Genomic DNA, 14,676 nt, shown 5'->3' on the forward strand with positions numbered 1-14,676 from the left:
CTGAATAAAATATACCTCGTATGCAAATGACAAGAACACATTTGGAATCAGATGGAAGATTGAAAGTTTTTTTTCCAGAGTGAACAACTGTAAGATTAAATATGAATCACTCTTTCTATCTCACAAAACCTGCAAATATTGTTCAGCTTTTATTAGTGTGCGGCAATAACAGGGGAACAGGACAATTCATGCTGGGAGCTACACTGGTGATAATTCTTAGAACTGCACAGTATCTCTCTGTTCTCTACAATGTCAAGGCTGAAAACCACAGTAAGGAATGAAAAGAACACTGTTTTCACATAGCAGAAAGAAGAAAAGAAGAGACTCAGAAGGTGGGCAGGCTTGGGTGGTAAGGATTAACTATCTGTTTTAGTATAGCCTTTTTTTCCTTTCCTTTTCTTTTTTTTAAAAAAGAAATTTATATTCAAAGTAAACACTCCAGTTCAGCTAAAGTTAGTTGTGACATGCAGCACAATTTTACTGAGGAATAAGTTCCATTTACTCCCTTAGAATTTACTCCCAAGTAAGTGTGCATAGAGTTGCAGGCTAACTTTGACTGGCAACAATGGTATTAAATTTAGTCACAAATTATTGGTCTCACCGGCTTCAATGGGGCTGATTTTAGTTGCATGTTGAAATAGCTAGATTGCCATATTTTGAGAATGTCGGTGAATATCTTTATATTCAGTAATACTCTCTCTCTCTCTCTCTCTCTCTCTCTCTCTCTCTCTCTCTCTCTGTATGTTATCCAAGAGCAACTCCTCCAATACCAGCTAACTCAATTCCTAAGATTTGGGGGGTATGGGGTTTTGTTGATGACTGCTACTAGGTTACATGAATCAGGTTACATGGCACAGACTTCTCTGTGGTGGCCCCCTCACTTTGGAACACCCACCCACCCACCTGGAGCTGAGTTTGTTCTCCCTTTTTTGCATTTAGTTGATAGAAATTCTGTTATTTTAATGCCAAATGATTCCTGTGTTTGAATGGTTTTGTTATTTTATAGATAGTAATGGTTATTTGTGTGTGTTTTATTTATTTTTTATACATGGTTGTTTTATCTTTTATTGTACATCATATCTGTGCTCCTTCTGAAGGAAGTGTGATTCTTAAACTTAATAAATAAATAAATAAATAAATAACAACAAGAAGTGTTTTTTGCTTATTTTTTGGGTGGCCTGTTATTTCTGACAGAGAATGGGGAGATTCACATTTAAATATAAATTGAATAATGCTTCTCTCCCATCCCTACTGACACTAAATTATAATAGTTGCTGTTATTATTATTTTGTGTTTATGTACTTCCTTTCCTCCTTTAGTTAACAGATTTCTAAACTACCTTTCAGGATAAATTAACCTCCCAAGTTGGTTTATAAATTCATTCCCCGCATCATTTGCTATCTTCTATAAATGAGTTACAGTTTGAAATTTAATTTGTAAAATTAATGTAGGATATTAATAACAAAAACTTGTGATTGAGCCAATCATCTTTCTTTGGATCAACCAACTGAGCTGTTGACTGATGTCACAGCTAAATCTGAATCTAATTTATTTTTATTTCTTTAAGAACAGATTTCATCGAAACAGCAGTCTACTCATTTCATTTTTGTAGAGAAAGTCCAATTCATATAATGAGAAATGTTAGGTTCACATCTACTAAAATGTTACTATGCTGCACATAAAATTTCTAGAGAATATGAGCTGGAGCACAATGCCCTATCTTTGTATCTATTTTAAGTTACAGCAGCTACATAATTCTTTTAAATGCTCCTACAATATTTTTGTGATTTCTCATATAGGTTCTAATGCACCTGAATTGATTTTCTCCTTTGGCTTGCTTCAGGCCAAAACAATGTGAACTGAGCTAAAGATGACCACAACCCCAACTTTCTACGGTAAGTATATCTCTATTTATAAAGCATACATCATAAACATATACTGCAAGTCTTTCCAGAGGGGAAAAAAGTCCATAAAATAAAATCTGCAAAATAAAACGACATTTTAAAAAAGAGATTGCGGCAATATGAGTTGAAACACCTCCAGTTAAATGAATACATAATATATATTACATATAAAACCTATTAATCCAATTTAACAACATTCAATGCATTTATGCTAAGAAACAGCTAAAAAGCACTAAATGGAATTTACAGAGATGAATAAAAAGCACAATTACCAACTAGACTTGGGAGATTCCAGTTGGTAAATGAGTCTGTGAAATTGCCTTCTGTTAAAAAAGAGTATTAATGGCTATGTTAGCACTTGACTAATATTTTATGGTGCAGACTGTTGCTAAATTAAACCCTTTGTGTGTCTTCCTACAGAGACACTTAGTTATAGTTAGAACGGTTGTTTCCTGTTAAATACCTTTAAGAGTTTGCTGTGGGCTGAAATCCTTGCCTCAGCTTTTCTGTATGTTGTAACTGTGTACATGTTACCTTTCCTACCTGCTGAGAAGATTCAGGTGGTAAAATGTCACACAACCTTAGTATTATTGGGGTGAAACAAGCATCCAGGCCCTGCTTGCTGTGAAGAACCCTGACACACATGCAACGCTCCACATACACATCACTCCAGTGTCTGTATAGCAGGATGGGAACCTGTTGCCCTCTAGACATTCTTGGACTCCAGCTCCAGCCAGTGTTCAGAGATAATGGGGGCTATAGTTCAACAGCATCTGAAAGGCTGTATGTTCCCCATCTCTGATGTATAGAGAGATGTATTACCTCGTCCATCTTCCTGTGTTGATGTGAATAGACACCAGCACCCATCCTTGAAGGTCACATGCCATGTATGGTTAGTGGTTTATCTGAAGTGAGACAAACCATGAGCCTGTATTTGAACACACCTTTAAACAAAACTAGGTATTAGTGCAGCAGGACCAGGAGAGAAGTGAAACGGCCAAGATCTTTGCTATGAATAGCTGTACAATTACACATTCATGCTTAGCCATGGTTTGGCTTAGCGTTGCAAGTGAATCAGGTCAAACTCCTCAAACCATAGCAGTATCATATTCTGACATTTTCTCAGTATGTAGGAAAAAAGCCTCTTGTCATAAATCACAAGAGATACGTACCATAAAAGTTTGTCTTGCAATTAGCACACCTTTATTCTAGTACAATGCAAGTCTGCGTGGAGCACTTTGTCTCAATCAAAATGACAGCATATAAAGATGTTGGGTGAACACTGCGTGATTGATTATTAAACAAGCATAGTGTAACATGTGTAAGCTTTCATAAATGCTTGTTCGCTAGCATGCATTTATGCCTATCAGCAATAGCTCAAGTCAGGTAGTAGGATAAAGCTTTCAAGAAGAAGGAAAAGTTGCTATTGTGGTGGAAGAAGACTTGAAGCACCATATGAAAATGGTTATAGAAGGAAAGCAGCTTTGTAGATATTCATTGATATAATCCACATCAACCATTGATTTAAATAGAATGTGCAGTATGTATATGATTGGAGGTTTTTTGTACTTCAACAACTCTATTCTGATTTGTAGACAGACAAATGGACAGTGAACCCTTTGGAGGACTTGGCTTCTGTTGCTGTCTGGATAAATAAATGATTCCTCCACTGAAATGATCTGGGAAGCCTGCATGTGTCAGATATCCATGTGCATCTGGATCTTTTGGATTGGTCCATTTATCTTCTACAAGACATTCTGCCTGCAGTAATGCAGTACAAAGAGAACACATTATATTTTCTGTGTGTTTTGACCAGGCTCACAAGAAGCATTTCCTCTTGGATCGCTTCAGTGGTTATTTAATAAAGCTACCCCACCCCAGGAATTGGCTTGACGGACGCTTAATTCAATATAATTTTCATATATATATATATATATAGTTAAAGTTAATGGTTTGCTACAGGAAGATGAACAACAAACAGAAAATTCCACTGGCTGTTGTATATGATACCTGACTCACCGAAGGAGGAAAATCCACAGTAATGTACTGAGTCATCATTGCTAACAGAAGCATAGCTCTTTTACAGCAGCAGTGAGATTGGTTTCAACTGGAGAAACGCAGCGGGCGGTTCGCAGAGTGATCCTCGAGCATGCTGGGGAAATGATCCCTGGTGTACGGCCAACTGCAGTTTGTAACATCAGAAGTACTGCCTCTTAGAGCATCTGCAGCACGAGTTACAAACAGATTACAAGAAGTGTGTACGCTCCAAGCTGCTGTTACATGAACCATATCTTCTGTATAGCCCAGAGCAGAAGAATTAAATTGTGCAATTCTAATTAGAAACAGAATTAATGCTGTCTACTGAGGATGGAAGGAAGTGAAATAAGCTAGTTAACGACAAGCAGGCTCTTTGGGATTTTATAGGCTTTACCTACACACAGGAGTTGCATCGATCCGAGGGTGCTTCGTTGGGGTAACCCCTGAGATATTTCGAGTCGAGTCATGACATGAACACTATCGACTGGGTTTGTTAGGAGTGACATGGTCAAATAATAGTGTTGCATAACATTCTTTGTAGTCTGCACTGTGTGTTTGCAATGTATCCTGGTCACAAAATGATGACTGGTATGATTAAGAGGTGGCCCTACTGATTGTTTATCTCATTAGGATGATTTATATAGTATTTTTATATACATTCATAACAATGACATAATGTCATGAAGGCATGAATATGCAATGACAACGAGATGCAAGTAAAATAATGGATCCATAAAAATAACATTTTATTGTGGAAGAGGATATGGACCCCTCTCTCTCTAAGGAAGGGGAAAGGGGAAAGGATTTCTGCAGGGAAGCCAAACTCTCCATTTCTTAACCTTATCAGGAGGAGCTGAATGAGTTATTTGTCATTGTGAAAGATTCTTAATGCCTCCTTTATCTGCATACGAATATTCCCTATATATTATTAGGCTCACAAATGCTCCTACTAAATTATTGAGTAAAATACAATATATATAAAACAATGACCCTTTTTAGGAGTACAGACTTTAAACATGTATATGCATCTGTGCAAATAACTTTCTATTTATTCAGTGATTTTAAATGAGTTTTTGCAGCAAACATGCAGACTTTTAAAAATATTTATTGCATCATGGGTGTGTGTGTGATAATAATGGGATCAGAACAGACTGTTAGGATATTTCCGTTCCACCTTAAAAGGGAGAAGGCTTTGTGAGTCACAGAGTCTGCGTATTTCCTGTTCACAGGAAGTTTATGTTTTGTCTATTGCTTTCGTTTCTCTCTCTGTGCCTGAGACACCAAAGCAGGCAGTCATGTTTTCTTTGTTCTGACCAACGCTGAATAAACTTGTAAATAATGCTCTCCTGCGTGCATCTTTCGCTGTGTGAATTCTGCTGATAGACCGTGCATCAGCTCTGGAAAGTGGCAAGCTATTTCTGGAGCTCATGTCGCTAATTGCTGATACTGTATCTACGGGAGATCGATGGATCGCAACAGAGACGACGTGGAGTCATGATGGACTTTGTCTCCCTGGCAGTATCCCAGCACAGACATGGAGGGGAAATTTAACCCTTTCTTCCTTTGCTGCTGTGTGAAGAAAAGCTTTCCTCTTGGAGCTAAATTTAGCTTGGGGCAGGGAGCGGAATTGCCTATTGGCACCAAAAGATATTTCCCTTGGGCTGCAAATTGCAGCTTCAGAGAGTGGCATCTTTTGTCCAAACTTTAGCATGGAGAGATGGAATTAAACTTTCCCTCTCTAACCGAATAGTCCTGAGGCTGTTTGGGCTTCCCCACACCTGCTTCTTGCATAACCAAAGAACTGCATGCTATTTGTATTTAGGCAATTCTCATCAAGCCTAGGTTGACCTTTAGTTATTTGAAGGATGGCTGTGTACTGAGGAAAATGTATCATTTTCATGCTCAGAATTTTACTTTTCTTTTCTGTTGGAATGCTAGGGTGTCCGGTCTATGTTTTATATTTCACCAGGGTCTGGAATAATTTCAGGCCAGGCCTTCCACAAAGCTCTCGAGTCCAGGCCCTGAGGCAGCGGAAGACCATTTTCTGGTGGGCTTTAGTCATGCCTGGTGTTTATTTGAGTTTGTTCTAAATTCACCATACTTTGTGCACAGAGTACATCTTATAACTATTACTTCACATTCTCTGGAGCAAGAGCTTGCTGAAGACATTTTCCAGCCTGAGGAGGATTAACAAATGGTGCCCTCCTCACAAAGTTAAGATGTACAATACCAGAGGCCAGACAAGTTATTTCAACACCTGAGGCAGTAGATCCTACAAGTACCCCTCTCCCGTCATGACAGTAAAATACAATTCAGTGGTAACTCGGGTTACAGACGCTTCAGGTTATAGACTCCTCGGGTTAAGAACTTTGCTTCAGGATGAGAACAGAAATTGCACGGTGGTGGTGTGGCAGCAGTGGGAGGCCCCATTAGCTAAAGTGGTGTCTCAGGTTAAGAACAGTTTCAGGTTAAGAACGGACCTCTGGAACGAATTAAGTTATTAACCTGAGGTACCACTGTCATACATTAAATACTTGACAATTTGCTGGCCTTTCATGACCCCCCCAAATCAGCTGCCTGAGACCTAATAATGGCCTAAGAACATAAGAATAACTCTGCTGGATCATTCCATCATGCTGCTTTCACAGTGGCCAGGCCCAAACAGTGGCAAGCAGGGCCTGAGCACTCTCCCTGTGTAACGGGAGGGCCGGCTCTGTCAGAAATGCAGCCCTGACCCTGGAAGTACGGTACATTAGGTTGCTAAATGCAGATTAAATCCTATCTGAACAAACCCAGAAGTCGTCCAACCTTCTGATGACTACCAGGAGTTTTGAAGTTAAGATGAAAATGGCTGTAAGCATTTGTTCTTGCCTAAAGGCAGCTCAATTGATCTCAAGACAGGGCAAGACCGCCTACCCCATGTAGCAAAGTAAATTCATTGGTAGCTACATTTGTTGCTTCCTCATTGCTCCTCTTCTGTCAGCCAAGGAATGACTCCAAGATGGTGCCACTTGAAAGAGAAGCATCAGCTGTGTTTCTCCAAGATGGCACCACCTTTGAGAAAATGGCCACCCTAAGAAGTCAATACTATTTTAGAAGCTCCCCTCCCACAGTTCTTCACAAGTTGTTTTTTTGTGTGTGTAATGCTCCTTGCCCATAAGACTGTGAGATGCCCAAGAGTTGTATACCCATTTAAACATCAACCTGCCCATTTGAATGTACTGTTTGTCACTGCTGACATGGCTCCCTCCATATGTAAGTCCTGGGACAATTTCCCCTAAAAGCATCCCTGAAAAAGGACTCAACAGAAAAGGCTGTTGGTTGACTTTGTTCTGGACCAGCAAGGCACTTGTGACCCACAAAGTGATGCTAATCTTCAGTTTGGGAAGTAATGCAAGAAATAACAAGGAAGTGTGTGGCAAGTCACCCAATGACTGAGTTGCATTTTCAGTTTGGGTGATCTGATCCACAACAGTATAATATAATTTTCAATAATAAAGATCCTTTAAGCAATAAAATGATAAAAAAACTTATATGGCCATTAGCTGCTAATGGAACAAGTTGAATGGGGACAGTAAATCCATAGTACGTATCCAACATTTGTATTATAGTATATTGATAATGAATCCTAGAATACCCATTTGAACCATCAGTATTCTTCTGTTTGCCCTGTGGGAAATTAGAATCAATATCACACACATTATTTGTACATTTCTATACCCATATGTGCATATGTATATTTAAGTTACAAACTAAATAATGGGCTTTACTCTGATTTCAGATTTTTAACACTCTGATGCACTTCTTCATTCTTCTCATCAATTTAGTCTTGGTGTTTTTCTACATCCCTGAATTAAGTCAATAATGTCAATTACTTACCATAAGCATAGTAAATACCATTCTGATACAAGTTATTTGCAATGTGACTTCCTCATCTGTATGCATTATTGTGCTAGAAAAATGAAATGAAACCCTTGATTTGGAATCTGAAACAAAAGTAATGATCCTGTTTACTGATTGACTGAAGTTGGGTTTTTTAGTTCCCGTTTAATAGCAGAAACAAAATGAAACATTCAAATAAACAGTGTGTGTTTAACTTATTTAAGGAAGCATTCATTTATATACCCAAGTCATGCCATAAACACTGTCCCTTTTCATGGTGGTGATAATTCTACATATTTAATAATATAACAAACTCACTTTAACAGAAACGTGTCCATTTTATTCTTATTTCCTAAATGAAGTTCATTTTCAAATACTGTTTTGGCTCTTGTTTAGGAGTGGATGTACAATTGAGAATGCATGGCTATAAATGAGAGTTGTTTTAAAACAGGAGATGGCATATGTCGAAAATGGGTTAGAAGTAATGTCTTGGTGATTAGGCCATATATGTGTCATAAAGTCAGAGAAGCATAAGAGGTCCCTTTTAATTCTGTAGTGCTTATAAGATCCACTTTACATTTCAGCACCTTGTAGCAAACCATATACTAAGCTATTTATTTTGCACCCTACTGATTACTCCATAGCTGTGGTCAATTAAACCATACTGTTGTTCTAGCTATGGTTTCTGGGAGACTAGTCTTCGGATCGTTACTTAATGCTAAGCAATACCTAATTAGAGGCTGTTATTGCTAAGATAACCTAATTGTTGGCTATTGTTTCTGTTCTGCTGATGATGGTAGCTAGCTTTGATTATCCACCTGCTAAGCTTCTGAAAACCTTAATGTCTTTTCCCTTTTCACAATTTCACTTTTATTGTAGAAGATCTACAAAGCTTTCATAATTCTCCTCCTTCAAACATTTCCTTGAGGTTGTGGGGAGTATTTCCCCCACCCCCCAAGGTATAGCACCACTAATTTTTATGCAGATGTGTTCAACTATGACTGTAACACGTAGCTTGTCGCTGTGTATTGCATCAATCTGTGGCCACATTTGTTCATATTGGAACTTCAGTCCAAAACATATAGGTTGCTCTATAATACTCAGCAATAGAGGATATGCTTTATGTTCAAAAGGTCCAAGGTCCAATCTCTGGCAACCACAGATAGGGTTGAGAAATACCTCTGCCTGTAACCCACTTCCAAGAATGTAGACTACATTGAACTATGCATTGAACTATATTGCAATAGTCTGGTGGTAAGGCAATTTTCTATCTTCCTACCATAGCCACAGAAGCTGAGTCAATTCAATTGACTTTGTGGTAGCTCAAAACATTGTTAGTCTAGTGTTATACGCTGTGATTTTATGGTGTTGCTGTAGCTTTTGCATCTGCTCAGATGGTTAATTCATGGCCACTACTGGGGCAAGATATAAGCATTTCTATTTAAAAAGTCAAACTTTATGTTACGTCTTGGCAAAGTTAATAGGAAATAAGTGCCAGAATGAAATCTTTTCCTTAGTACAATATGATAAAAGAAACAATTAATGATAGGATTGAGGTGGCCTCCAAGTTCAACAAATCCAACTCTTTGCAGAATGTTGGCTTTCACTATGATTGGGTGTGTGTGTGTTTTTTTGGATAGTGGTTGTTTATTTCTTAAATGCCTTCTGAAGATAAGATTTGACAACTCCCTTTGCCAGCATCAGTTATTGCTCACCTTTATAAATTCACTAACCCAGGCATAGGCAAACTCGGCCCTCCAGATGTTTTGGGACTACAATTGCCATCATCCCTGACCACTGGTCCTGTTAGCTAGGGATGATGGGAGTTGTAGTCCCAAAACATCTGGAGGGCCAAGTTTGGGGATGCCTGGCTTAGAGGTTTTATTACAATCAAGCAGTACATAAATGTTGCAAAACTAACAATGTGCTGACCTTTCATTAACTTCAGAATCATCTAAGATAGATGCCTCAAACTTCCTAAAGAGAGGGCCAGCACTATGAGAGAAATGGGTTGCTCCTCATGTAAATGTTTGCCATACGTCAGATTCAGATACTCCTGAAACATCATGAATAATAATAATAATAATAATAATAATAATTTATTTAATTTATATACCGCCCTATACCCAGAGGTCTCAGGGCAGTTCACTGAACAAAATAAAAATATAAAAATAAAAACAATAACCCAATTACCCCCCCATACGTATATAGATATATATACGTATATAGATATATAGTATTTTTATTTATTTATTTGTTTAATCAGAAAAGATTGTTAAACACTGAATTTTTCACCCAATTGTACTTATTTTAACTTAAACCAGAGTCTTCTGATAGGCAGCCTGGATAAACAGCTAAATATGTGTTACATTTTTTCCCTCCCAGTACCTGTATTTTTCAAGCACATAGACATAAACAGCAAACTTTTTGAAGTTATTTATGTACTGTGGTATTCAGTTTCAACTAAAGTAAATAACTAGATCGTGCCCCACCCCCACAACTAGGAGTAACTAACTCTTGTTCAGGGCCCAGTGACAACTGTAATGGGTAATTTACAGCCTACAACAAGGCTTTGGGATTAAATAACAGTTGGTCTTGTAAACCAACAGGCTTCAGTGAAAACACAAGTAATTTGTTTATTGTCTTCTTTCAGTTTCCCAATTACAATTGATCTCTGTTTAGCAGCCTAGTGTTGCTAATTGTTAGGGAAAGGAGGAAATGCCTTAATCTTTATAGGCATCTTGTAGCCTAGGGTTTGACTTCATAATTCACCATGTCAATCTCACTAAAGCAAAGATAAATGGAATGCACATCCTTGGAAACTTGTACCTTAACACATGCTTGGAAATTAATGTATCAGCTGCAAATGCTAGATTGGGTAGCCAAGGTAAATCACTGAAACCTGCGTTGGCACTGGGCTTTGCAATATTGATAAGAAATCTAAGCGTAGTTCATTCAGAAAGTCTCAGTGATTTCCATAAAACGTGCCCTGTTGTTTGCTTAGGATCACAGCTATGGTTTGTGGTATTCTCCAGCTTGTTATCTATTTAAATTCTACTGGTGATCATTAATCAGCTTTCTATTTCTTACTATTTTTTGAAAGGCCTGGTCAGCCATAACTCTAAAGGGAATGATTCACCAAAAGTTTAAGCCCCATTACGTTGCTTTTGATGAAATTTTAGTTGTGACTGACCATTGCAGAATTAGCCCCTCCAAGCATTGTCTGAAGATGTGGACAGGAGCAGAGCTGTGCTATCCAGAACTGCCCCCAATATTAGTGCACCCCTCTGGCCATGACCTAGAAGTATGAACATAAGGCACCACCAGTGCTTCTTTCCTCGGGGTACGCATACCCCTAAACAGTTTGTGTATCTAAGTTTGGCCTCACTGAGGGGCAGCATTTCAATATGAGTAGAAAAATGAGAGTATCCCTAAACATTTTTAGGGGTAACAAAGGTCCGTATAGTAAAAGCTATGGTTTTCCCAGTAGTGATGTATGGAAGTGAGAGCTGGACCATAAAGAAGGCTGATCGCCGAAGAATTGATGCTTTTGAATTCTGGTGCTGGAGGAGACTCTTGAGAGTCCCATGGACTGCAAGAAGATCAAACGCATCCATTCTGAAGGAAATCAGCCCTGAGTGCTCACTGGAAGGACAGATCCTGAAGCTGAGACTCCAATACTTTGGCCACCTCATGAGAAGAGAAGACTCCCTGGAAAAGACTGTGATGTTGGGAAAGATGGAGGGCACAAGGAGAAGGGGACGGCAGAGGACGAGATGGTTGGATAGTGTTCTCGAAGCTACCAGCATGAGTTTGACCAAACTGTGGGAGGCAGTGGAAGACAGAAGTGCCTGGCGTGCTCTGGTCCATGGGGTCACGAAGAGTCGGACACGACTAAATGACTAAACAACAACAAACATTTTTAAAGGAAGAAAGCACTGGGCACCACTATATGCTTAGGATGTTCAGTGTGAATGGTGAGGCTCTCAGTCACATGGAAGCCCAATAGGGGCTCTTTCATACATTCAGGTGGTGAACTTCAGGCTTGGGGCAAGTACAATCCCCCAGAACTCTCTATCTGGTCCTCATGACTTTCCCCAGGCCGTGCCCCCTGTTCAAGCAATATTTTCACATGCATTAAAATATATATCTGTGTTATATGCTATACATTAGCAGATATATGCCTCCTCTTGATATGCTCATTTTTAAACTCATCAGGGGTATGGATGTGCATATTGTGTGTGTTTTCCTCAAATATTTCCTACAAACCCTTTCTCCGGAATGAAATATTGGGTGTTTTCGAAACCCCGCTTTGCTATTGATTATGCTATTGAAGAAGAGCATTTACCTGATTTCAGACTAACAGTTGGGTTTCCCACATATTTGGAAAGAGATCAGTGTTTCGCAGGCCTGGCTGATCGATGTAATAGTGCCTTTATCTAGAAGCAAGGAGGAGAATCTTTGCCTCTCCTATAGATATAGCTCCCAAGTCATGATGACTATGATGAGTTAATCTTAAATCAGGCTTAATAATCTTTTATCCTGGTCTAATTGCACTGATGAATAAAAATGAATATGTATTTGAAATATTTAAGATAGATTAAAATGATTTCTTTAATAGTTCCACAGTGTCCCAGACATCACCAAAAGGACCATTATGATGCAGAAAGGTTGCAAACGGCATGCCCATTTCCATTATGTGAGGAAAGAGGTTTCCCGGAAGGTACAAAGTGTGACTTGATGGTCAAGATCAGGGGCATAATAAAAAGGCACGTGCAGTAAGATCTGGACTTTTTGAAAATGTTGCAGCTGCTGAAAAGCCAGGATACAAGTGAGACTGAAAGCATATCTAAGTAATTAAAGAGCACGAGGAGGAGACAAATGGTTGTGGAGAGGGCTGAGATGGATGGAGGCTGCCTATGTTAACTTTTGAGAAGGAGACAGTATACAGTGCTACCTCAGTTTTTGAGCGTCTCTGGTGATGAACATTTCAGTTTTTGAATGCCATAAAGCTGGAAGTAAATGCTTCGGTTTTCGAATGTGCCTCGGAAGTCGAACATGAAATGTGGCTTCCATATTGAGTTTTCTGTTTTGAGGCTTCCGTACTGAGTTTTCAGTTTTCGAACATTTCGGAACTCGGATGGTCTTCCAGAATGGATTACGTTCGAAAACCAAAGTACCACTGTATTAAAAGATTCTGCTGCAAGCTATCCAAAAGAAACCTAAAGTCATATTGAAAGATAATTTCTAGGACAGTGAAATGCCTCTACAGTGGTACCTCGAGTTAAGTACTTAATTCGTTCTGGAGGTCTGTTCTTAACCTGAAACTGTTTTTAACCTGAAGCACCACTTTAGCTAATAGGGCCTCCTGCTGCCGCTGTGCCACCGCCACATGATTTCTGTTCTCATCCTGAAGCAAAGTTCTTAACCCGAGGTAATATTTCTGGGTTAGCGGAGTCTGTAACCTGAAGTGTATGTAACCTGAAGCGTATGTAACCTGAAGCGTATGTAACCCAAGGTACCACTGTATTTGAAGTGGTATGAGGAGGATTCTTTGCAACTCTTGTTTCAGCCCCAGCGCTGTCCCAAGACATATTGCTGCCTGACAGAAAGAAGAATAAGTGCCCAAGCCCTTCTGTTCAATGTACAGAGGCTGACTGGACTAGCAGCTGAATCTGGCAATGGGATGGTGTCCTCTGATGTATCTGAGGGTAATTTGGGGGTTGAATGACAAGCTTGTGGCACACATAGCTCTGATCTTGAATAGAGATCTCGAATAGAGGGTAAAGACTTTGAGGACATTCCTTCCCCAAAGCAAGGAATTGTGGGTGAGGCACCACTTGATCAGAGGCAAACAATGGACTGTGGCTCACTATACCTCGATAAAATGGATGCGTATTTATTACTGAGAGTGACATCGAAACAAAGCTGGGTCAGTGAATTAGTACTTATGTAGTTTGGCTTTCATTGCTCAGCTCTATCAACAGAATATATTTAATATTTCATGGGTATATTTTCTACTCTGTTATCTCTATGTTTGTTACTTGCACCGCCTCAGACCATTTGTTTCTTCACTGGAAAAGCTCTATCAATTCAGAGTACTGTAAGTACACAGAAAAAAGTCCTTTGTAAACATCATGATCTGGAGAATCTGCCATTTCTTTTTACATGGTTGAATGCATAATGCTTCCAAGTACACAGATCACATTTTAGATTTAGATCTCATTTACATAATACATAAGAATGCAGGAAATGTCCCAGAGGGCAAATAAACACTTTGAGCATAAAAATGGAAGAAGTCTTGGAAATCGTTCCTTTGTTGGTTTCTTTGGCTTTTTTTTTAAAAAAAAGAAAAACCAGAGATAGTAATCGGAATTGTACAACAATATCACTTTCCCTAGCATACTCTGAAGTGTTTTTTTCATTGTTTTTCTTTCATGAAAGCTGGAACAGATACAAAAACTGCTGGTTTAGTAGTGCCTTGAAGGATCTCTCCAACAGGTGAATTTTAATGAATTAGTTCTTTTAGCACCTTTTTTACTGTATAATCTATTGCTGCATGAAGATGGTAACATATGCCTCCATTACAGCTAGGCTGGACTATTCTATTCCATTACATTTGATTTGGGATTACTTGTGAAGAGTCTTCAAAGCTTCACTTGGTCCAGAATGCAGCATATCAGCGGTTGGTATTAGTGGGCACTAATCCCTATGGGATCACACTATAGCTATCTTGCAACAAATCCTGGCTGGATTTGTTTCCAGACATAAGTCACTCCCACATTAGGTAGTGATGGCCACCTACTTTGATGGCTTCAAAAGAAGGTTAGGCAAAGACATGGAGAATAAGGTT

At 38.9% G+C, this 14,676-nt stretch overlaps 1 long non-coding RNA gene across 1 annotated transcript; it reads left to right on the forward strand.

The window, feature by feature from the left end:
• Nucleotides 1-305: 305 nt before the first annotated feature.
• Nucleotides 306-8,041, forward strand: LOC310660113. The gene is made up of 4 exons (XR_014503204.1): nucleotides 306-349; nucleotides 1,800-1,895; nucleotides 3,500-5,094; nucleotides 5,474-8,041. It is a non-coding gene; the product is annotated as an uncharacterized lncRNA (long non-coding RNA).
• The last annotated feature ends 6,635 nt before the right edge of the window (nucleotides 8,042-14,676 follow it).

This window comes from Podarcis tiliguerta (assembly GCF_965153285.1).
Source record: "Podarcis tiliguerta genome assembly, chromosome: 11".
Taxonomy (NCBI): Eukaryota; Metazoa; Chordata; class Lepidosauria; order Squamata; family Lacertidae; genus Podarcis; species Podarcis tiliguerta.